A 25,239-nucleotide genomic window follows, 5' to 3' on the forward strand; every position below is an offset into this window, starting at 1 on the left:
ACACACTGGGGGCAGGACTTGAGGCATGGGCAGAATGTAGATACGGGGCATGATTGGAGACACGGGGCAGGATTGGATCATGGGGCAGGACGGATACGATGGAGGCTGGTGGGGCAGGATGGGGAGATCATATGGGGTAGAATGGATACTCATGAGGGCAGGATGCGAGAACATATGGCTGGAGCCAGGAATGAGATAAACGGGGCCAGGGTGGGGAATAGTGTTACCATAGGGGATAATTAAGGGATATTATTACTGCAGTGATGTATTTATTTTATTTTTTGAGTATACTGTTTTAAATGGGGGGCAGGCCTGTTACTGTGCAGAGTGACACTATATCACCTTTTTTTCTTCATGTGATGTAATGTAGAAGTTGTGAAAAATTAAGTAATGTGTTCTGCAAGCGGAGCTCGAGATAACTGTGTTATTTCCTGCAGAAACGAGTCCTGGCTGGAAGGAATGATGGCGGTCTGTGCTGGATGAAAGATGAAGGACTTCACCTAGAGACGTCACTGGTGAGTCAGTGTTACCTATACACTGACACTATACACTGTATACTATATAGAGGTCCTGTGTATAATGTCACCAGTGATCTCTGTATTACCTCTACACAGACACTGCATACTAAGTACAGATCTCCTGTGAATACTGGCACTTATGGTGATAGTATTGTGTTTTTTTTTTTTTATTACTGATCAGTATTGTAGTATTCAGTCACTATGTGGTGGTAATATGTGGTCTGGAAATGGTGCGGTGGTATTTGTCCCTTGTATGTAGTATTATTCGGTCACTATGTGGCCTGGTCATGGTGTGGTGGTATTAAGTCACAGGTGTGGCATGTGGGGGTGACACCATTAGGCCCAGTTTAAGTTCTACAAAACAGGAAAACCATTTTTGGTAACCTTTGTGTGTATTGAGCCGGGGGGGGGGGGAGGCGCCAAACTCGGGAACAGCCCCGGGCGGCAAAAGCTCTAGCTACGCCTCTGCCCTGTGTATTAAGTTCCGGCGGCTTCTTGGCCATTGAGAGAACCCGTTTCTTTATGCTGTGTGTTATGTCTTTTCTGATTGGCTGTTTTAAACTATATAACCATGGTCCTATTGGTGTGATACCACCCCCAGAAGAAGGCTGATTGCCGAAACGTGCGTAGGGGCAGGCGTCAGCACCCACCGGAGGTATCTACTTACAGATTGATATAGGTAACTGCTCTTGGAGGTTCTCTACGATTAGTGATTCTTTTTGATATCATGCTTACAGACCTACCATGTGCACCATTTTGGTCCATTTTAGTTTTCTGTGAAGTGCCTCTTTATTGAGTATGGTGGGTTCCTGCGCTGTTTTTGGTTTCCCACTCTGTGACACCTACCAGGTTTAGTATTTTGTTGTTTTGTATGTTACTGTTTTTTGTGTTTTTTCTTTAATAAAATTTGTATTTTTTTATACTTTGTTCTTGTGTACATTTTTTTTTATCGGATTTTCATATTTTTCTGTACTGAACAGTTATTGTGTCCATCTAATGGGTAAAATAGGATTAGAACTAGGTTATTATCATGGTTTAATTAGATCTTTATTTGGTATGTGTATACCCCTATTTTTATTGACCCGATTCCTTCTGTTTACTATACCGTGTGTGCATCTCTGTATTACATGCATAGCTGACAAATGTGCAACATTTCCCCCCCAATGTGCCGCAGGAGCTGAGGGGCTTTTATCTCCCTTGATTTGACTTATGATGAGAGAAGGAGGAGTCACTGATTAGACGGTAACAGAACAGACACTCTCCAGATAGGCTCCGAGGAAAGGAGAGAGGCGGTGTGAGGGCACCCAGAGATGGAAAGCTGGGGCTATGGAGACGTCAGGAGGAGGATGCTGAGAGCTGTGCGTAGCGGACACTGTCTGCCCTAGCAATACCTCCACAGCGACATAGCAGCACAGGGAGGAGGGAGGCGCACAGCGGAGCACGGTGCACACACACACACAGCCGTATCTGCTGGGGCGCACCACATCCAGCCGCGTCTGCGGGGGGGGGGGGGGGGGGCGCACCACATCCAGCTCTTCGTTAGTTGCGGCTTTGGAGGAGCCCTGCAGCTGGCACAACCCCGGCACACATGGAGCACACTGCGCCTCTGGACATGGGCTCGGAGGCTGAGGGTCTCCCCGGGCTGAGGGGAGTATGGAGGGGGCACTGACAGGAGGGGAGTAGGGAGGGGCCAATTCGCTGATTGGGTGCAGCCGGCTGGCCGCGACCAATCAGCAAGGCGGGATTTCCGTGACAGACAGATGGAAGTGGACCTTAGACAGTTATATAGATAGAGATAGAGTATATATATATATATATACACTATACCGTGTATCTATATATATCACGAGTCCCAATATAAAGGAATATGTATATAAACCTCCGATCCGTCACTGCCAGGATCCCCCAATAACACCAGACCGGTGCCACCAGTTCCTCGTTAGATATAAGCCCGGTCCGTTTACAAGCTTATATCGGGTCAGAAACCAACCCCAGGTAGCGTATAAGTACTAGCCGAACTCAAGGACGTGGGAAATTGGGTTTCAAGATAAAAGAGCAGCCCAAAATGAATTGACATTTTAATTGCCGAAAGGCCTGGACTACTGCAATACTCTATTAATTGGCCTCCCCCTTACTCAACTTTCTCCTCTCCAGTCTATCCTTAATGCAGCAGCCAGGGTCGTCCATCTGGCTAATCGTTCTTCGCCATTCATTATTGGATACAATTCAAAGTACTTGTTCTCACCCACAAAGCTCTCCACAGTGCGGCAACCCCTTACATCTCCTCCCTCATTTCGATCTATCGGCCTAACCGACCGCTGCACTCCCCAAATAACTTTCGACTAACCTCTGCACTAATCTGCACCTCCCACTCCCGACTCCAAGACTTCTCCCATGCTGCGCCAATCCCCTGGAATGCTCTACCCCAAGATATTAGGACCATCCACAATTTGCATAGTTTTAGGTGCTTGCTCAAAACACATTTGTTCAGAGAGGCCTACCACGTTCACTAATCAAAGTCATTTTATGTTTGCATGTGTAGCCCATTCACTATCTCCATCTATCCCCCACCCCCTGAAGATGGCTGGATCATCATTGTAAGGCTACTTTCACACATCAGGTTTTCAGTTTCAGGCTAAATCCGGCTAATTTTCAAAAAACCGGATCAGGCGAATGTTGCCGCCGGATCAGGTTTTTTTTCCCATAGACTTGTATTAGTGCCGGATTGCACCGGATAACATTGTGTTTCATCCGGTTTTACCAGGATCCGGCAAATCTGCCGCTTCCGGTTTCTTGAAAAAACGTCCATAGCAACGCTTTTGTCTCCGGCGAAAAAGCCTGAAGCGCCGGATCCGGCGCTTCCGGCTGTTTGCTAGAATGGAAGCCTATGGGAGCCGGAAGGTGCCGGATCCGGAAAACGGCACATCCGGTGGCCTGATCTGGTTTTTTAAACTGAGCATGCTCCCAAAAAAATTTTTTATCCAATAATCTAGATAGGCTAGCCGGATCCGTAAAAAAAACGGATCCGTCGCATCAGTTTTTCACAATCTGCGCCGGATCCAGTTTTTCCAACATTTGCCGGATTTACCCTGACACTGAAAACCTGATGTGTGAAAGTAGCCTAAATACATAATTGTAAATACACACCTGTACTTTGTATCTCCCCACCTCATTGTAGATTGTAAGCTCTCACGAGCAGGGTCGTCTTATTTTGCTTTAATTATTGTATTGTTAACGTTGTTACTTATGACTGCTGTGTTTGAAACTGTTAAACTGTAAAGCGCTGCGGAATATGTTGGCGCTATATAAATAAAAATTATTATTAAGGCGCACTAGATACTACAAATATATACAGAGTATTATAGAGAGATTACAGCCAGAAGTACAGATAAAAGTAGGGTATACAGAAGGTTGGAGATAGCTGTTAGCTGTATGTGTCACGTTACCGTTCCTTATCACGTGTGGATGGAGGGAAGCTCTCGCATCCACAGGCACCTTCTTAGTTTCTTGTCCGTCCCCACACGTGACGTGACATGGCTTCCATGGTAGAACAAAGGCTAAGGCTATGTGCACAGGTTCAGGATTTCTTGCAGAAATTTCCTGAGAAAAACCTGAAATTTTCTGCAAGAAATCTGCATGCATGGTAGGGCTGCAGACGCTGCAGGGTCCATACAATTGCCAGGCATTCCTTTACCATCATGTAGTTGGCCACCTCCCTCGGCAATAGCTTCCTGCTCAGGTACAAGACAGAATGTTACTGGCCCGTCGAGTTAACCTGGCTGAGCACAGCACCAAGGTCAAAGTCACTGGCATTGGTCTATACTACAGTACAAACGGCCGTTCAAAGTCAGCAGCTTGTAGTTCGGCAAAGCTATAGAAAGCGGTCTTGAGAGCCTGGAAAGCTGTCCAGTCAACTGCGATGGGCAGCTTCTTGGTGAGGTCCGTCAGGGGCTTTGCCAGGGTACTACTTGTAAGAAAACCCACACATGAGAGGACCAGGGGATACGGATATCCCCCTGCCGTCACCAGTCACAGCTCTCTGGCGCCCCATTACCCTCAGGTGAGTTCCACAGGAATTGTTCGGTGACAAACAGCTCCTGAATCTCCTGGCAGGTGGTGAGCTCCAGACCCTTGGTCCAACGCTCAGCAGCTTTCATGAGGGCCCGCATGTGGTCGGCCCAGGTGTCCTTTGGGCCTTTCTGCAGGCACCAGACCTTCCTGCGGTAAGACTCCAGCATGAAGTTGAACTGCTGGATTAGGGCACTTTGATTATTATTATTATTTATTTATATAGCGCCATTGATTCCATGGTGCTGTACATGAGAAGGGGTTACATACAAGTTACAAATATCACATACAGTAAACAAGCTAACAATGACGGACTGATACAGAGGGGCGAGGACCCTGCCCTTGCGGGCTTACATTCTACAGGATTATGGGGAAGGAGACAGTAGGTTGAGGGTTGCAGGAGCTCCGGTGTTGGTGAGGCGGTAGCTCCGGTGTTGGTGAGGCGGTAGCTCCGGTGTTGGTGAGGCAGCAGCGGTGTCAGTGCAGGCTGTAGTCTTTCCTGAAGAGATGAGTTTTCAGGTTCCGTCTGAAGGATCCGACTGTGGTTGATAGTCGGACGTGTTGGGGCAGAGAGTTCCAGAGGATGGGGGATATTCGGGAGAAGTCTTGGAGGCGATTGGATGAGGAGCGAATAAGTGTGGAGGAGAGAAGGAGGTCTTGGGAGGACCGGAGATGCTTTGATGCTGTCGTAGTTCTGATCCTCCCCCTCTGGTAAGTCCCCCAGGATGTCCAGGCACTTACCTCTCAAATGGCTGGGGTCAGGTATTTGGCCCACTGATCATGGGCCAGATGGTGTCGGTGGCAGGTCCGCTCAAAGGAGAGCAGAAATTAGTCCAGGTCTCCGTCCTTTTCTAACAAGGAGAAGTCCTCAGATCGGACTTTGGAAGACTTGGTTTCCTGAGGTGCTGAAGTGCCCGATGTAGACCGGTTCTGAGCTATCTCCTTCTGGTACTTATGCTCCGCAGCTTTGTAAGAAGATGAGCCAGGACAAAGTCAGCGGTTCCCTGTGCATTTTGGGGCCGGAACTATCGGGACTGTCACTGCTACTGCCGGGGGGTGGTTCATCTGAGGGGGAAGGACCTTTGTACTGGACAGGAGGGGGCATGGCGGAAATAAAAGGGGCTGAGGGCGGGAACAGGGGAGATTTGGCGGGAAGGCGACAGGAGAAATAGGAGAAGATTGACTCCCTCCCGACTGCGAACGCCGCATACTCTAGTTCCCTGCAGATTAACTTACCAATGAAGTGTGTTCTGACTGAGCTGTCCCCGAGTGTTCCTGCACCCGTCAGGTCCTTTATCTCTCCCAGTGAAAGACAATTTTACTCACTCTCTTCATAGCGAGTCCGTCGGAGGTTCCACGCTTCCGAGACCTGCGGCCCTGCTTGCTGCTCGAGTTCTGCGACATCCCAGAGGAACCAACAAAAGAGACTGTTTCTACATTCCAACGTACTCAAGCCAAGCGAGCCCGGATACATCGACACGGTCGGGAGACAGTGCATTTTGTTTCTCCGTAACAGAACCAGAGACATTGTCCACAATCTACGATGCTAGCGGGAGATATTCCAGCCTCTCCCCAACAAGATCTTCAAGCGATAAGTTATCTCTTTCGTACACCCCCTTTCCCCCAAATATTGTGTGTTTGTGCAAATTCCGTGGTGGCGCTCAGTGTTCCGGTGCATTTGTTAATATTATCTCCCAGTGCGGAATATCCATTATACGTTAATAATCTGTTTGAGTAAAATTCTGTTAACCCCTTCTCTGCCTCCTGCTCTTCACTGCATCCAACGAACCTCACTCCGGAACCTTTACAGATTCACGGCGTTCTGTGGCCTCCCGCTCTGCCTGGCGCTCTGCAGCTTCACGGCTTTCTGTTGCCTCCAGCTTTGCAACTTCAAGGTGTTCTGTAGCAGGGGTGTCAAACTGCATTCCTCGAGGGCTGCAAACAGGTCATGTTTTCAGGATTTCCTTGTACTGCACAGGTGATAATTTAATCACCTACACAAATAATGAGTTGGTGATTAAATTATCACCTGTGCAGTACAAGGAAATCCTGAAAACATTACCTGTTTGCAGCCCTCAAGGAATGCAGTTTGACACCCCTGTTCTATAGCCTCCCGCTCTGCCTGGCGTTCCCACCTGCCAGGAGTTTGTCACAGGTGGCCTGGTCCTGAACATTGAGACTGGCCATAACCGCTTGCAGGCTATGTATACAAATCACATATTTGCGGTCAAGCGCTACTGCACCCGAGAATCCTGACAGTGCGCACACTTCACATAGAGTGAATGCAGATTTATTTTTTGGATTTATTGCTGTGTTTATTTCAAGTTAACCTAGAATAGAAAATCATTAGATCTTGGTATAACTTAATGCACCGTCCTGTAACTGACATCTTTCTATCTACAGCTGGATATATCCCATACAGCTCACACCATAAAACTTGTTTTCTAGGAAGCAAGTTTACTATTAATCTTTTAATTATTCCAACGAAGCAGACATGTACTGACAATGCAGAAAAGTTAACACTGATTACTTCTCAGTAGTGTTACAAGGTGTCAGATTACGGTGTATAGTGCACACAAGTAGATTCCTTTGCTTTGGGCTAGACCTCGTTAGGCTATGTTCCCACGATGAGTTTTTGACGCTGTGTCAAAAATGTAGCGTCTAACGCTATGTGCACACGTTCAGGATTTTTCACGATTTTTTTGCAGTTTTTTGGCTGTTTTCTGCTGAAAAAAACGCTAAAAAAAGCTTACATTAAGCATCCCATCATTTAAATGCATTCCGCAATTTTTGTGCATTCCGCAATTTTTGTGCACATGTTGCGTTTTTTTCCGCCAAAAAAAACGCATCACGGTAAAAAACGCAGCATGTTCATTAATTTTGTGGATTTCACACGTTTTTGCCGCTATTTTATTGCATTGGGAAGCTCCAGAAAACAATGCGAAAAATCCGCAAAAAAACGCGCAAAAAAAAAAGCGATAAAAATGTGAAAAAAAAAGGCATGTGTATTTCCTGCAGAAAAAGTCCGGTTTTGTTCAGGAAAATTCTGCAGACATTTCTGAACGTGTTCACATAGCCTTACAGTTCCAGCCATGTGGATGGGATTTATAGAAATCTCTGGTTTGCGTTGCTTGTTTCAAATCCGCAACATGCCAATTTTTCTCGAGGGTACGCTGAGTTTTCTGTGCAGATTTTCCCATAGACTTGCATTAGATGAGGAAAATGTAAGAAATGGACATGCATTTTTTTGTTCGGTTCTGAAGCGGAAACACATGAGACACACCAAAAAGAGACAAAATCGCAAAGTCAAAAATGCGATAAAAAAGCAAAGAAAAAACGCAAGTAACCTAATTTAAATAACAGGTGCAGAAATTCTGCCACGTCATAAACTCACCAAAAGCTCATTGTGGGAATGCAACTTGAAAGTTTCATATGACATTAGTTATAAAAAGGCGCAATTCATGGATCAGGCAAAAACAACTGGAAATCACAATCTCTGCTTACAATGACGAACATAAGAAAAAATAGAGGAATACGTGTAAAATGGATTTTTTTTAAAGTTGTAAATTACAAGAAGAACAGGAATGCAAATCAAAAACAGGAGGAACATTCTAAAAACTAGATAAATAGGCATATTCGCCAATAAAATGAATTGGGGGCTATATTTCGTGGATCACAGTTGATCCCTTGGACAAACCAATCGTGGCTGCGAGCTGGTTGATGTGAGAAGTAGGATATACCCCATTACGAGATGTATCACAGAACTGAATTACTGCGCTGCACCAGTGAAGTAACTGGCTCAACCCAAGTTATCTTGTAGCATGGTCTATTATCATGTCTTCCTGATTACTGCAAACTAGTTTGGTCATTGACCCTTTATAAAGAGTAATGTGGTGGGCACTTACTCTTTAATTATCTTTCGCACCTTGCTGAAAGGCTTGGGTATATACAGTAAAGATCCAGAAATACTTCTCTGTGTGCATTCTAAACATACATGAGACATGAGGTACAGTCCTCTCTTCCAACGATGTGTTCGGTGGGTATGCAGGCTGGTTAACATTGCAGGGTGCCCATCGTGGCACAGAACCTGCTTAACCCCTTTACCCCCAAGGGTGGTTTGCACGTTAATGACCGGGCCAATTTTTACAATTCTGACCACTGTCCCTTTATGAGGTTATAACTCTGGAACGCTTCAATGGATCCTGGTGATTCTGACATTGTTTTCTCGTGACATATTGTACTTCATGACAATGGTAAAAATTATTTGATAGTACCTGCGTTTATTTGTGAAAAAAACGGAAATTTGGCGAAAATTATGAAAATTTCGCAATTTTCCAACTTTGAATTTTTATGCAATTAAATCACAGAGATATGTCACACAAAATACTTAATAAATAACATTTCCCACATGTCTACTTTACATCAGCACAATTTTGGAAACAAAATTTTTTTTTGTTAGGGAGTTATAAGGGTTAAAAGTTGACCAGCAATTTCTCATTTCTACAACACCATTTTATTTTAGGGACCACATCTCATTTGAAGTCATTTTGAGGGGTCTATATGATAGAAAATACCCAAGTGTGACACCATTCTAAAAACTACACCCCTCAAGGTGCTCAAAACCATATTCAAGAAGTTTATTAACCCTTCTGGTGCTTCACAGGAATTTTTTGAATGTTTAAATAAAAATGAACATTTAACTTTTTTTCACAAAAAATTTAATTCAGCTCCAATTTGTTTTATTTTACCAAGGGTAACAGGAGAAAATGGACCCCAAACATTGTTGTACAATTTGTCCTGAGTATGCCAATACCCCACATGTGGGGGTAAACCACTGTTTGGGCGCATGGCAGAGCTCGGAAGCGAAGGAGTGCCATTTGACTTTCAATGCAAAATTGACTGGAATTGAGATGGGACGCCATGTTTCGTTTGGAGAGCCCCTGATGTGGCTAAACATTGAAACCCCCCACAAGTGACACCATTTTGGAAAGTAGACCCCCTAAGGAACTTATCTAGAGGTGTGGTGAGCACTTTGACCCAACAAGTGCTTCACAGAAGTTTATAATGTAGAACCGTAAAAATAAAAAATCATATTTTTTCACAAAAATTATCTTTTCGCCCCCAATTTTTTATTTTCCCAAGGGTAAGAGAAGAAATTGGACCCCAAAAGTTGTTGTACAATTTGTCCTGAGTACGCTGATAGCCCATATGTGGGGGTAAACCACTGTTTGGGCGGATGGGAGACCTCGGAAGGGAAGGAGCGCCGTTTGACTTTTCACTGCAAAATTGACAGGAATTGAGATGGGACCTCATGTTGCGTTTGAAGAGCCACTGATGTGCCTAAACATTGAAACCCCCCACAAGTGACACCATTTTGGAAAGTAGACCCCCTAAGGAACTTATCTAGAGGTGTGGTGAGCACTTTGACCCACCAAGTGCTTCACAGAAGTTTATAATGTAGAACCGTAAAAATAAAAAATCATATTTTTTCACAAAAATTATCTTTTTGCCCCCAATTTTTTATTTTCCCAAGGGTAAGAGAAGAAATTGGACCCCAAAAGTTGTTGTACAATTTGTCCTGAGTACGCTGATACCCCATATGTGGGGGTAAACCACTGTTTGGGTGGATGGGAGAGCTCGGAAGGGAAGGAGCGCCGTTTGACTTTTCAAAGCAAAATTGACAGGAATTGAGATGGGACGCCATGTTGCGTTTGAAGAGCCACTGATGTGCCTAAACATTGAAACCCCCCACAAATGACACCATTTTGGAAAGTAGACCCCCTAAGGAACTTATCTAGAGGTGTGGTGAGCACTTTGACCCACCAAGTGCTTCACAGAAGTTTATAATGCAGAGCCGTAAAAATAAAACAACATTTTTTTCCCACAAAAATTATTTTTTTAGCCCCCAGTTTTGTATTTTCCTGAGGGTAACAGGAGAAATTGGACCCCAAAATTTGTTGCCCAATTTGTCCTGAGTGCGATGATACACCATATGTGGGGGGAACCACTGTTTGGGCACATGGGAGGGCTCAGAAGGGAAGGAGTGCCATTTGAATGCAGACTTAGATGGAATGGTCTGCAGGTGTCACATTGCGTTTGCAGAGCCCCTAATGTACCTAAACAGTAGAAACCCCCCACAAGTGACATTTTGGAAAGTAGACCCCCTTAGGAACTTATCTAGTTGTGTGCTGAGCGCTTTGACCCACCAAGGGCTTCACAGAAGTTTATAATGGAGAGCCGTAAAAATAAAACAAAAATTTTTTCCCACAAAAATTATTTTTTAGCCCCCAGTTTTGTATTTTCCCGAGAGTAACAGGAGAAATTCGACCCCACAATTTGTTGTCCAATTTGTCCTGAGTGCGCTGATACCCCATATGTGGGGGGGAACCACTGTTTGGGCGCATGGGAGGGCTCGGAAGGGAAGGAGCTCCATTTGGAATGAGGACTTAGATGGAATGGTCTGCAGGTGTCACATTGCATTTGCAGAGCCCCTAATGTACCTAAACAGTAGAAACCTCCCACAAGTGACACCATTTTGGAAACTAGACCCCCTAAGGAACTCATCTAGATGTGTTGTGATAGCTTTGAACCCCCAAGTGTTTCACTACAGTTTGTAACGCAGAGCCGTGAAAATTAAAAAAAAAAACCTTTCCCCCCAAAATTATTTTTTAGCCCCCAGTTTTGTATTTTCCTGAGGGTAAGAGGAGAAATTCGACCCCAAAAGTTGTTGTCCAATTTGTCCTGAGTACGCTGATACCCCGTATGTTGGGGGAAACCACCGTTTGAGCGCATGGCAGAGCTCGGAAGGGAAGGAGCGCCATTTGGAATGCAGACTTAGATGGAATGGTCTGCAGACGTCACATTGCGTTTGCAGAACCCCTAATGTACCTAAACAGTAGAAACCCCCCACAAGTGACCCCATATTGGAAACTAGACCCCCCAGGGAACTAATCTAGATGTGTTGTGAGAACTTTGAACCCCCAAGTGTTTCACTACAGTTTATAACGCAGAGCCGTGAAAATAAAAAATCCTTTTTTTTCCCACAAAAAATATGTTTTAGCCCCGAGTTTTGTATTTTCCCAAGGGTAACAGGAGAAATTGGACCCCAAAAGTTGTTGTCCTATTTGTCCTGAGTACGCTGATACCCCATATGTTGGGGTAAACCCCTGTTTGGGCACACGGGAGAGCTCGGAAGGGAAGAAGCACTGTTTTACTTTTTCAACGCAGAATTGGCTGGAATTGAGATCGGACGCCATGTCGCGTTTGGAGAGCCCCTGATGTGCCTAAACAGTGGAAACCCCCCAATTATAACTGAAACCCTAATCCAAACACATCCCTAACCCTAATCCCAACAGTAACCCTAACCACACCTCTAACCCTGACACACCCCTAACCCTAATCCCAACCCTATTCCCAACCGTAAATGTAATCTAAACCCTAACTGTAACTTTAGCCCCAACCCAAACTGTAGCCCTAGCCCTAACCCTAGCCCTAACCCTAATCCTAACCCTAGCCCTAACCCTAGCCCTAACCCTAACCCTAACCCTAGCCCTAGCCCTAACCCTAGCCCTAACCCTAGCCCTAACCCTAGCCCTAACCCTAACCCTAACCCTAGCCCTAACCCTAACCCAAGCCCTAACCCTAACCCTAGCCCTAACCCTAGCCCTAACCCTAACCCTAGCCCTAACCCTAGCCCTAACCCTAGCCCTAGCCCTAACCCTAGCCCTAACTCTAACCCTAGCCCTAACTCTAACCCTAGCCCTAATGGGAAAATGGAAATAAATACATTTTTTAAATTTTTCCCTAACTAAGGGGGTGATGAAGGGGGGTTTGATTTACTTTTATAGCGGGTTTTTTAGCGGATTTTTATGATTGGCAGCCGTCACACACTGAAAGACGCTTTTTATTGCAAAAAATATTTTTTGCGTTACCACATTTTGAGAGCTATAATTTTTCTATATTTTGGTCCACAGAGTCATGTGAGGTCTTGTTTTTTGCGGGACGAGTTGATGTTTTTATTGGTAACATTTTCGGGCACGTGACATTTTTTGATCGCTTTTTATTCCGATTTTTGTGAGGCAGAATGACCAAAAACCAGCTATTCATGAATTTCTTTTGGGGGAGGCGTTTATACCGTTCCGCGTTTGGTAAAATTGATGAAGCAGTTTTATTCTTCGGGTCAGTACGATTACAGCGATACCTCATTTATATCATTTTTTTATGTTTTGGCGCTTTTATACGATAAAAACTATTTTATAGAAAAAATAATTATTTTTGCATCACTTTATTCTCAGGACTATAACTTTTTTATTTTTTTGCTGATGATGCTGTATGGCGGCTCGTTTTTTGCGGGACAAGATGACGTTTTCAGCGGTACCATGGTTAGTTATATCTGTCTTTTTGATCGCGTGTTATTCCACTTTTTGTTCGGCGGTATGATAATAAAGCGTTGTTTTTTGCCTCGTTTTTTTTTTTTTTTTCTTACGGTGTTTACTGAAGGGGTTAACTAGTGGGCCAGTTTTATAGGTCGGGCTGTTACGGACGCGGCGATACTAAATATGTGTACTTTTATTGTTTTTTTTTTTATTTAGATAAAGAAATGTATTTATGGGAATAATATTTTTTTTTTTTTCATTATTTTGGAATTTTTTTTTTTTTTTTTTTTTACACATTTGAAATTTTTTATTTTTACTTTTTTACTTTGTCCCAGGGGGGGACATCACAGATCAGTGATCTGACAGTTTGCACTGCACTCTGTCAGATCACTGATCTGACATGCAGCGCTGCAGCCTTCACAGTGCCTGCTCTGAGCAGGCTCTGTGAAGCCACCTCTCTCCCTGCAGGACCCGGATCCGCGGCCATCTTGGATCCGGGGCTGGAGGGAGCAGGGAGGGAGGTGAGACCCTCGCAGCAACGCGATCACATCGCGTTGCTGCGGGGGGCTCAGGGAAGCCCGCAGGGAGCCCCCTCCCTGCGCGGTGCTTCCCTGTACCGCCGGCACATCGCGATCATCTTTGATCGCGGTGTGCCGGGGGTTAATGTGCCGGGGGCGGTCCGTGACCGCTCCTGGCACATAGTGCCGGATGTCAGCTGCGATAAACAGCTGACACCCGGCCGCGATCGGCGGCGCTCCCCCCGTGAGCGCTGCCGATCGCATATGACGTACTATTGCGTCCTTGGGAAGTAAAGCCCACCCCACATGGACGCAATAGTACGTCTAATGGCAGAAAGGGTTTAAAGGGACCGCTGGTGATGCCGCTGGGATGGTTCTGCTTCCCACAGGTGAAGCAGGGCCCCAGGGCTACCGGAACAGTCTATGAGGGGTTGTGGACGTTGGGGTGCAGGAATGATTGGAGGACACAGGGACTGTAGTTTCTTAACCTTTAATTGTAGGTGCAGTCCGGAGCACAGGTACAGGTGGTATTGGAGATCCGGGCAGCCTGAAAGCAGTTCAGAATCCCCCTAGTTAGAAGCCTCCCTACTGTGCTGTTCTTTAGGTTCTTGATGCCTTAAGCTCTCTTCAAGACCCTCTCTCTCAGTCTGTCTTTTAAGTGAAACACTACCCGCATGGCAGGCAGCTCGTGGTGACTTCGGGCTCTCTAGTTTGCTGCTGTGCCTTCGGGTGTCAGATGTGGCCAAGAGATCTGCAATCTCCTGTTCTCCAGATTCAGTTGCTGGGCATGCAGTTCCCACACAACCACTGACTCCGATGTCCGGTCTGTTGCGCTCAGTCCTGGGGTGAGCTCAGTCACAGCTCCTATCCCCAGCTTCTCCTCACTTGCTTCCTCTTCCTAACACACTAGCTCTGACTGACTGACTGACCCCGCCTCCAGACCAGAACTTATAGGGAAGTTCCCCTGAAACTGGGTTTAGAGCTCCCCCTTCTGGTCTGGAGTCAGGCAAGGTGTTGTATGCCAGAGTTACCTGTTAAAGTGGATCCCTTCTTGCTTCCAGGCATGACATTACCCCCTGTGAGGGAGGCATTGCCATTGTGGCATCCGGATTCCTGGCGTGCCACACATGAGTCAGATAAAAACCTGTATAAGGACAAACAAGGGTTGAGGTCATTACCAAAAACGAAATTAACCAAAAGAAAGAGGAAGTAGAAAAAACCCAAGAAGCCTAAAAAATATGCAAACTTTATTCCTTAAATCAAAACAATAAAAACACATACAATGGGAGAATATGAGACACAGATAAAGCTCCCTCTACTACAAAGGAAAAAAATCAAACTAGATAACCTCAGAGTCAAGAACAATCAATATGGTAATAAATATATCTTATCTGTGTCCATTTAAAATTAAGAATTGGTGTGAATAAGATGCCAATGCATACAAGGTATAATACATTAGGTTCAGTTGGACAAAGGGGTAATAGTGCGATCAAAACATAATTGCATAATGGTAAACAACAGCATCACAGCATGTAAATAACCTGATCGGTATTAGAGGGCAGGAGAGAGGACCCCGACGCACGTTTCATATAGGCTTCTTCCATGAAGTACAAGTATTCCCAACGGGCCACATGAAACAGTGGGACTGTTGTGGAGGGCCAAACCAACCAGTAAAATTTAATTCTGTTCATTATTATTATTTTATTTTTATTTTTTATCCCTTAATTTTGAACAGAATTAAGTTTATTGACTTGTCTGCTATTGTTATTGCTCGTTACGATAAGAATACATTTTACAATAAGACCTATCAGTTGCAGTGAATCAACACCCTATAATGTACCACTTTTTATAAAGTTTAGAAATCATACTGCTCCTGTTATTCAGCCTTTGTACCTTCATCAATAGCTTATAATAAAATATGAAGTCCCCACAAAGCCCCACACACAGTAAAATGTCCCCCAAAAGCCCCTCTTACATTATAATATCCCCACAAAGCCCCCTATGCAGTTTGACATCCCCACACAGCCTCACTACCCAGTATTATGTCCCCAAACAGCCTTCTACTCACAATGATGTCCCCATACAGCCCCCCTACACATAATGATGTCCACACATAGCCCCCTACACTTTATGGTGTCCCCACAAAGCCCTCTAACATATTATTATATTCTCACGCAACTTACATGCAGAATGATGTCCCCACACAGCCCCCTTGGAGACTGTCCCCAATACAGCCCCCTGACACAATAATGTCCCCACACAGCCCCATGTACAATGCTATCCCTCATACAGCCCCCTTGGAGACTGTCCCCCATACAGCCCCCCTACACAGTAATGTCCCCCACACAGCCCCCACGTACAATTCTCCGGGTTCTAATGAATGATCAGTGATTGTCTCAAGACCTGGGCACCCAAAACTCTGCATGCAATTAAAATACCTGTAAAAAAAAAATCTTGAAAGATTATGTACTCTTATATTAACCCTTTAAAAACAATCAAATTCACAATTTATTTCTTATTAAAATTCCTCTTTGTTTCCAAAGGCTGAGGATTTTTTTTATTTCAGTGCCCCCGTTCTTCTTCCTGGCAAAGATGCCTCAGCTAATGAAGTGGAGGAGTGATCAGTTCAGACTAGCATCCTGACCATGCTGCTGGTTCAAACTGCCAATCTTCGGGAGACGGGAAGCCAGGAGGTAGGGGAGTGGTGGCTGTTGAAGAAGGTGAGATAAACCATTTAAAGGGAGTCTGTCTGCGGGTTTTTGCTATGTAATCTAACAGCAACATGATGTAGGGACAGAGACCCTGATTCCAGTGATGTGTCATTTAATTTACTGGATGCAGCAGTTGTGATACAATCACTGTTTTCTCTGCTGCAGATATAGCAGAGCTCAAATGCTGGGGCTGTGTATAGCCCTGTCCACACCACTGATTTGCAGTTTTCTGTGTACATTATGCATAGACAGAAAGCTGCCAATCAGTGGTGGGGGCATGGTAGGACCAGGAGGCATGAGACACCTTGTCCTCTAGTGATAATCTCCTGCTAATTTTATTGAAACACCAACACGTAGTCTATTAAGTCACACAACGCTGGAATCAGGGTCTCTACCCCATACATCAGACAGTGGCGTACATAAAAATCACAGGGCCCTATAGCAAAAGTTCTAATTGCCCCCTACAAAAAAAGATGTATATCCCTATTTAAGCTCCTCGCTGTTTCCCTTTTATGGCCATTTTAGAGTGTGATGCTCCCAACAATGGCACACAAACACTGAGTATAGTATCCTGACATTGAATCCTTCCCTACAGTTGTACCCCACACATACAGTGTAGTACCTGTCAGTATGATGCCCCTGCACAATATGATGGCCTCACAACCCCCTACTGAGTATAAGGGTATGTGCACACGCTGCGGATTTTGCTGCGGATTCCCATGAGTTTACAGTACAATGTAAACCTATGGGAATTGAAATCCGCAGTGCACATGCTGCGGAAAAAAACGCGCGGAAACACAGCGGTTTATTTTCCGCAGCATGTCGATTCTTTGTGCGGATTCCGCTGCGGATTTACACCTGCTCCAATAGAAAACTGCAGGTGAAAATCCGCAGAGAAAACCGCAAAAGAAACCGCGATAAATCCGCAGTAAAAACCGCAGTGGTTTTTCACTGTGGATTTTGCAAATCCGCTGCGGAAAATTCCGCCATGGAATCCGCAGCGTGTGCACATTTCCTAAGAGTTCCCCCAGACTGAATGAGAAAAATGATTTGTCTCTCTTGTTTTTACCTTTGTGGCACTCAGCCCCCAGCCACTGACAGCCCTTTGTCATATGCATATCACTAAGGGCTCTTGTTTAGGGAAGACCCCATGTAATAGAATGTAATAACTTTTTTCAATACTAAACTATAGAACTTGATAAGTAGATGGAACCAGGTTAGTCCTATATGATGTGAATGTCTTCTCATTGCAGTCACTAAACAGTTAACAAACAAGGAGTGAACCCCTCCTAGGGTTATATGATAAGTTCTCACAGGGTGGGCAGATCTGCAGCTTTCCATTTGGAAATTCCAGTTGTATGTTAACATGTGGTGTAGATCCGGGATCCGCAGCATTTCAGTTTATGCCTTGGATTTAACTGTTGATCATTTCACTCTTTGCAATGCAAATCCGGAAAAGCCTTCAGCATTTCTCTGACAAAATCCACAGTGGATACATTCGACAGGAGCAAACTCATACAATCCTTCGCTCAAAGAAAGTGCTATTTAGGGCTTATATCCATCACCGTGAAAATAAAAACAGTCCAATTTTGTTCCTGAAAAGTCGATTTTTTTATTCGAGTACAATCTGATTTCCTTGCGAATGCGATCCCATGGTGAGCTTTTACATAGCGCAATTCTCTAAGTAATTTATGAGAGAGACTTAGCCTTCACCGGTTACTAACATTGGGGACCTCCCCAAAAAATGACGTAGGACCCCCCTATAATTAATAACCAGCAAAGGCTAGACAGACAGCTGCGAGCTGATTTTAATAGCCTAGGAAGGGGCCATGGGTACTGACCCACACCCAGACTCCAGACTAAAAACATCAGCTCTTAGCCACCTCTGAAAAGGCGCATCCATAATATGTGCCAATTCTCACACTAAGGGCTCCTTCTCACTTGTGAGCAACTCAGGTGAGTCTCACATGTTTAACACCCGGCTCTGCACCCGGCACTCAGTTCGGAGCGTGCAGCCGCATAGCAATACATGCAGCCACACACTCCGCTCCTGAGTGCCGGGTGCCGTGCTGGGGTATTGCCGTGCGAGATTCATCCAAGTCTCGCGCATGTGAGAAGGAGCCCTTAGCCTCACTCTTCCCACTTCCTCTAGTGCGGTGACAAGTGGGGTGATAGTTGGGGGGTTGATGTCACCTTTGTATTGTCAGGTGACATCAAACCCAGAGGTTAGTAATGGAGAGGTATCTATAAGACACCACCATTGCTAATCCCATAGTGATAGTGTATAAAAAAACACTCAGAATAGAGTCCTTTTAATTGAAATAATGACATAGACTCATTTAACGAATCTACATTAACCAAACCAGCTCTACTTACGCCAACTCCCAACCCACTGAAGCCAATATCTCCTGTAACAGAATTAAAATAACAAACAACTATATTTGTCACGGCATTACCGTGACAGTGTGGAGCCAGAAGACCACAGTGTCTGATTGCTCCTACTCTGGCACTGAGAAGAAGCACTTCTCCTTCGTTGTAAATATTTTTTATTTCTTCCCCCATTTTAATAACTAGTAAGGCTAAGTATACAGCTGTGAGCTGATATTAATAGCCTGGGAAGTTTCATAGGCATTACTGCCTTCCCAGGCTATAAACATCTGTCCGCAGCTGTCTGATTTCCCTCTGCTGGTTAATAAAATGCCATTTTTTTCAGAAAATAATTTATTTCGTAATAAAATACATGTACACTAAGCTACACAATCACTGTACTAATTATATAGTATGTCACTGACATCTTTATATCTATCTATTCTATGTGTATATATCTATTTCTATCTATCCTGTTGGGTCACGCTGTGATATCATTGTACGCGGCAGATGAATTGCCGGCTTTTCAAAGGACATGAGTGTGTAAAAATCGGACGGCACTCACATAGGCCTTGCGATTTTTTTATCACACCCATTGACTTGCATTGGTGAGTCTTGTCCAATATACAAGGACAATCACAGCAGGCTGCAATTTTTTCTCATCCTGATTTGAGCTAAGAAAAAAAAAAAAAAATCGCAGATGAGCAGATTAACATTGGTCAGAATGCAATAAGATTTTTGCACTCGTCCGTTTTCCTGAGTATTAGACACCTCAGGTCTGCAAAGGTCATCAACAAAACCAAAGCCTGATGTAACCAAGAGAACAAAACAACTCAATTCATTAGTTTTCTGGAAGTTATTAATAGTTCAGGAGATAAACATTTCACATGAGAAAAACAAACTGTGACACATTAGACATCGCAGTAACGCCTAAGTCATGCCTGAGAAGTCCCAAAAAAGCAGAAGTGATGAGTTTTATCAAGGGAGGTACAGTGAGTATTGATAAAAAAAACTAGTAAACACTACGGGGGCGATTCATAATTTGCTTTTTTGCAAGTCAGTTTCGTTTTTTTGCTTCTGATGTTCGTTGATGTTTTTTTTTTTTAGCCAAATTCTTCAAAATGGAGGAAGTAGTTGATGAATTTTGTGAAAATTAATTTTTGTCTTTAAACTTTTTTTGGGGACTTTTTTAGAGCAAAATGGCGTGCGCTCTACTAAGATGACTCAAACTTTTTGCAAGCATTTCAGACTGGAGCACATTTGCGTGAAACTTAATGAATCAGCCTCAAACATCTGCAGAACAAAAACCCCTGCCCACAATCAAGATATCAAAACCGATTGCAGTGGTCCTGGTAACTTCCGAATAGAGCAGACACCATTTCCAGATCCAGCGAAAACCTCCAGGACTGGCATCGCTGAATAAGCAGGTAAGCTGGAAGGTGCGTAAGCCTCCATTTGTTTTTTTAAAAATCCATGCCCGAAAAAAAAAATATTTTACTATCGACAACCCCCTTAAAAGTGCTTTAGGTGCACATTACAGTCTAATATGTCCAGGAACTGTCCTGATTCTCATGTTCTACAACTCACCATCCACTCTTTTTCAGTTGGTAGGACCTTGCCATCAGCATTCTGCCAGCACATTAGGTACTGGAACTATTAGTTCAGCTAAACAAATGATTGTCAATTGGACAGATGTCATGCAAAATTTCACAGGTTAAGGAAGAAGGGGGCGCTCATCTTAGTCTAAGTTCACATTTGCGTTGTGCGCCGCAGCGTCGTCGCCGCAACGCACAACGCAAACAAAAACGCAGCAAAACGCATGCACATGCGGCGCCATGCGGCGCCAATATTAAAGATAGGGTTGACACGACGCATGCGTTTTTTAAAAGGTCGGCGCCGCCCGAAAAATGCAACATGTTGCGTTTGCCGCGCCCAGACAGGTGCGCCCTAACGCCGCGTGCGGCGTAAAACGCAACAAAACGCAACACAACGCATGCACATGCGGCCCCATGCGGCACCAATGTTAAAGATAGGGCCGCACGACGCATGCGTTTTGTTGCGGCGGCGACGCTGCGGCGCAAACCGCAAATGTGAACGTACCCTTATAACTGTTAAGTTGGACTCCAATGCCCTGCTATAAAATGAAAGACTTTGTCTGAGACTATCACACCAGATGTAGCCTCCAGAATCCATATTGGTATATGTGCAATTTATACCAATGTATACCAAGTATTATAATAGGTAAAAATTAAAGTTTAGCAAAAAGACATGCATGACTGCTAACCTCCTCTGACATGACGGCTTCCCTGGCATCTCTTCCAATTAGTAGGTCTGGTGCGACGTCATCACTGTGACATGATGCATGCATGACATTGCATAGGGCCGACTAAACATAAAATCAACGAGGACCCCCAACTGATCAACTGTGTTCATCTCTGGCTGAATGCAAACAATGTATGGAGTGGAGCAGCTCCTGGGAAATAACCAATATCATAGTTGTGGAAAAATCCTTAGGAAACTCTTCATTAAAAAAAAGTGACAATCCCGTGAGGATTTTTAGCATAACTGCAAAAAAAAAAATAAAAATAAATAATATAGTCAGTCAGTTGCACGCGACAGATAGTATGCCAAAATGTTAAGATCAAATGATGTTGGAAAATCCCTGTAACTGCTAATCACTAAATGAGTAGAACAGATCAAAATGCCCAAAAAAACAACATAATAAAAAAAGATCTAATAAAGGATCGGTATATCTGTCCCTGAGGGAAGGTGTAGTTTTCCACAAAGGAAATAAATCTTGTTGAAACGAGACCTCACACCACATCTGTCCGCTCCCGCTGTAACTCATAGAGATATGGATTATGTGGAGATTAAATAAAAAAGAAGGAATAACTTGAAATATAATAATAATAATAATAATAATAATAATTAGAATTATAATCTTAAGTATGGTGGACAATTGGTGGATGACTGTTACAGAGTGGTCACCAGAGGTGTAACTAGAGGTTCAGCTCAGGGGACGAGTGCCCCCATAACCGGTAACCCTGATTCCAACTATAGTGGCGCACCCTAATTGTGGGTACAGGGGAACCTCAGATGGGCGCGCTGTTACTGAAAATAACTCCCTATACAAAGACCAACACGGACACTACTGTCATATGGTGACATGTAGTAGTGGAAGATACAAGTGATCACAGTACAGATATAGATGGTGACTTACAGAGGACGTTCTTTCTGATGGAGTTGTTCACTTTTCAAGTCTTCTCCGTCTGGCCCAGACCGATATGAAGGCTTTTTCCAGTCACAACATGTCTGCACAGATTACAACAAAGACACATCTGACTTCTCACATTTCCTGCACCGTCCCCATCTATTACGAACCTGCATAAACTCCTCAACCCAATGCTGCCATATGTGTCCCTATTACTGCATCGGCTGTGTGGTACAATAATAGTCCTCCTGTTAGTGCCCCGCTTAATAATGCCCACCAATGTGCCCCTTGCAAAGTAAAATGCCTCCTTTGTGCCCTCTAGATGGTAAAATTGCCCCCGAGAAAATATTTATAACCCTGTGCAAGTGACCTAGAAAACAATGTCCACATTTTGCCCCTAGAAAGTAGTAATGCCCCTTGTGTACCTTTGACGGCCACAATACCCTAAGTGCTCCTACAAAAAATGCTTCTTAGGTGCCCACTTAACATTTAGGGAACCTGTCACCCCCAAAATCGAGGGTGAGCTAACCCCACCAGCATCAGGGGCTTATCTACAGCATTCTGGAATGCTGTAGATAAGCCCCCCAATGTATCCTGAAATATGAGAAAAAGAGGTTAGATTATGCTCACCCCACCCAGGGGCGGTCCCGCTCCCGGTCCAGTCCGATGGGTGTCGCGGTCCGGTCTGGCGCCTCCCATCTTCATCAGATGATGTCATCTTCTGGTCTTCACGCTGCGGCGCAGGCGTACTTTGTCTGCCCTGTTGAAGGCAGAGCAAAGTACTGCAGTGCACAGTGCCGGGCCTCTCTAACCTTTCCCGGCGCCTGCGCACTACAGTACTTTGCTCTGCCCTCAACAGGGCAGACAAAATACGCCTGCGCCGGAGCCGCAGCATGAAGACCAGAAGAGGATGTCATCGTAAAAAAGATGGGAGGCACCGGACTGGACCGCGACGCCCACCGGATCGGACCGCCCCTGGGTGAGTATAATCTAACCTCTTTTTCTCATCTTTTAGGATACATCGGGGGCTTATCTACAGCATTACAGAATGCTGTAGATAAGCCCCTGATGCCGGTGGGGTTAGCTCACCCTCGATTTTGGGGGTTGCAGGTTCCCTTTAATAATGTCCCCTAAGTACTTCCTTCTACAACTCCCTATACACAGTTGGACGGGCCCACAGCTCCCCTATACATACAGCTCTGGCAAAAATTAAGAGACCATCACATCAAAACCCTGTCATGGGCAGCCCAATCTCCAGACCTGAACCCCATTGAAAACCTCTGGAATGTAATCAAGAGGATGATGGATAGTCACAAGCCATCAAACAAAGAAGAACTGCTTACATTTTTGCGCCAGAAGCCGTGTGAAAGACTGGAGGAAAGCATGCCAAGACGCATGAAAGCTGTGATTAAAAATCATGGTTATTCCACAAAATATTGATTTCTGAACGCTTCCTGAGTTAAAACATTAGTATTGTTGTTTCTAAATAATTATGAACTTGTTTTCTATGCATTATTTGAGGTCTGAAAGCACTGAGGTTTTTTTTTAATTTCGACCATTTTTCCTTGTCAGAAACAAAATCTAAATTTATTGCTTGGAAATTCGGAAACATGTTGTCAGAAGTTTATTGAATAAAAGAACAATTTACATTTTACTCAAAAATATAACTATAAAGAGAAAAATCAGACAAACTGAACATTTTGCAGTGGTCTCTTAATTTTTGCCAGAGCTGTAGTATGATAGACCATCAGCTCCCCTATACACAGTATAATGCTCCGATAGTTCCCCTATACACAGGATGATGGCCCCACAGCTCCTTTACACACAGTATAACGACTGCACGGCCGACATATATACCATAAAGGGGCCCAGCCTGGGAGACATAAATTCCAGGATCGGCCCAGTGTTGGGGCTATTTATACCAGGACGGGAGACATATATACCAGGATGGGAGACATATATACCAGGATGAGAGACATATATACCAGGATGGGTCTAGGATGGGAGACATACGGTATATGCCAGGATGGGCCCAGGATGGGAGACATATATACCAGGATGGGAGACGTATATACCAGGATGAGAGACATATATACCAGGATGGGCCCAGGATGGGAGACATATATACCAGGATGGGAGACATATATACCAGGATAGGCCCAGTGTGGGGGATATATATATTAGGATGGGAGACATATATACCAGGATAGGCCCAGTGTGGGGGCTATATATACCAGGATTGGAGACATATACACCAGGATGGGCCTAGGATGGGAGACATATTCCAGGTTGGGAGACATATATACCAGGATGGGCCTAGGTTGAGGGACATATAAACCAGGATGGAGGATATATATACCAGAAAGAGGCCAAGGATGGGTGATATTAGTATAGGATGGGGGCCAATAGCACGTACAAGATGGGGGATATTACTACAGTAGTGGGGGGGCAACACGTATGTCCTTATAGGATTTAGAACACTACTGCTAGGGTCCACACATCTGATCAACATGGGGGGAGGGGGGACCAAGTTTTGCAGCGGGGCCCATCAGACTCTAGTTATTCAACTATGTCACTCAAGGGCAGCAGGGAGAAGCTGACTGGGACCCGCCTGTCCGACTAGTCGTCGGTGCTGCTTGATCCCCAGCAGCTTTTATAGCATGCTTTTCTCATTTCAGAGTTAAATGTGCCCGGCTGAGATCATGTATTAAATGATTGTTACCTTTGAAGTACAAGGAGCCATCACTGCTCTTACACAGGAGGCCTCCGCCGCCTCCTCTGCCACCGCCTCCGCTGCCTCCACCGCCTCCGTGTGTCAAAAGAACCCCATAGTTCAAGCTGTGGCCTTATTTGTAGAAACTGAAAGTGAGACCTGTGTGAAGTGGCCGTAGTTTCATTTCTTTCTTCTGGGTTTCACCTCATAGCAAAAAACATCCTTAGGCCATGTTCACACAGTGCGTTTTTTACCGCGGAACCGCGGCGGTTTTGCCGCTGCGGTTCCGCAGCTGTTTTCCATGCAGGGTACAGTACACTGTACCCTATGGAAAACAGGACACACTGTGCACATGGTCCGGAAATTGTTAAAAAAAAGACGCGCTGAATAGCTCCCGGAAAAAAGAAGGAGCATGTCAATTCTTTTTCCGGAGCCGCAGCGGTTCTGCACCCATAGACCTCCATTGTGAGGTCCAAACCGCAGTAAAACCCGCAGATCAAAAATATATCTGCGGGTTTTACTGCGATTTGATGTGCAGAACCGCTGCAGCAGGAAGTGCGGGGAGCGGGCGGAAGTGCGTGGGCGGAGTGTGGCTGCCCCCCCCGTGTTCCGATCCCGCCCCCCCGTGCTCCGATGCCCCCCCCCCAGTGCTCCGATGCCCCCCCCCAGTGCTCTGATGCCCCCCCCGTGCCCTAATCTCCCCCCCTTATACTCACCCGGCGTCCCGGTGTCCGTCCGGCCGTCTTCTCCCTGGGCGC

The 25,239-nt window shown here is 44.9% G+C and overlaps 1 protein-coding gene across 1 annotated transcript in view; it reads right to left on the minus strand.

Annotated features, from left to right (window-relative positions):
- Positions 1–24,509, minus strand: part of MAP3K8 (mitogen-activated protein kinase kinase kinase 8) — a 63,902-nt gene extending 39,393 nt beyond the window's left edge. The window contains exon 1 of the mRNA XM_069729637.1: positions 24,491–24,509. The gene's annotated coding sequence lies outside the window, so the exon portion shown is untranslated. The remainder of the gene's footprint in view (positions 1–24,490) is intronic.
- Between the last annotated feature and the right edge of the window lie 730 nt (positions 24,510–25,239).

The sequence above is a fragment of the Ranitomeya imitator genome, chromosome 6 (genome assembly GCF_032444005.1).
Source record: "Ranitomeya imitator isolate aRanImi1 chromosome 6, aRanImi1.pri, whole genome shotgun sequence".
Taxonomy (NCBI): Eukaryota; Metazoa; Chordata; class Amphibia; order Anura; family Dendrobatidae; genus Ranitomeya; species Ranitomeya imitator.